The sequence below is a fragment of the Arachis hypogaea genome, chromosome 14 (genome assembly GCF_003086295.3).
Source record: "Arachis hypogaea cultivar Tifrunner chromosome 14, arahy.Tifrunner.gnm2.J5K5, whole genome shotgun sequence".
NCBI lineage: Eukaryota > Viridiplantae > Streptophyta > Magnoliopsida > Fabales > Fabaceae > Arachis > Arachis hypogaea.
In genome coordinates, this window is record NC_092049.1 from 44,313,957 (window position 1) to 44,314,873 (window position 917).

A 917-nucleotide genomic window follows, 5' to 3' on the forward strand; every position below is an offset into this window, starting at 1 on the left:
ATAGAGAAACTGGGAATCTATGGGGTGCAAGATGCTAAAATCTCATTAGAGATGGCAGATAATTCAAGAAAACAGGCTTATGGACAAGTAGAGGACGTGTTAGTAAAGGTTGAAGGCCTTTACATTCTTGCTGATTTCATAGTCCTGGATACTGGAAAGGAAGAGGATAAATCCATCATCCTAGGAAGACCTTTCCTGGCCACAGCAAGAGCTGTGATTGATGTTGACAGAGGTGAAATAGTCCTTCAATGGAATGAGGACTCCCTTGTGTTTAAAACTCAGGGATCTCCCTCTGCAACTATGGAGAGGAAGCAGAAAAAGCTTCTCTCAAAGCAGAGTCAACCCAAGCCCCCACAGTCAAACTCTAAGTTTGGTGTTGGGAGGCCACAACCAAACTCTAAGTTTGGTGTTGAACTCCCATATCCAAACTCTAAGTTTGGTGTTGGAGAGTCTCAACAAAGCTCTGCACATCTGTGAGGCTCCATGAGAGCCCACTGTCAAGCTATTGACATTAAAGAAGCGCTTGTTGGGAGGCAACCCAATTTTTATTTATCTAACTATATTTTCCTTAGTTATATGTCTTTGTAGGTTCATGATCATGTGGAGTCACAAAATAAATATAAAAATTGAAAACAAAATCAAAAACAGCAGAAGAAAAATCACACCCTGGAGGAGCATCTGTCTGGCGTTCAGCACCAGAACAGAGCATGGTTCTGGCGTTCAACGCCAGAAATGACACACAAATGGGCGTTGAACGCCCAAAATGGCCACCAACCTGGCGCTGAACGCCCAGAGTTGGGTGCAAAGGCATTTTTACATGCCTAATGGGTGCAGGGATGTAAATCCTTGAACACCTCAGGATCTGTGGACCCCACAGGATCCCCACCTACCTCCACTCACTTCTTCTCACCACTCTC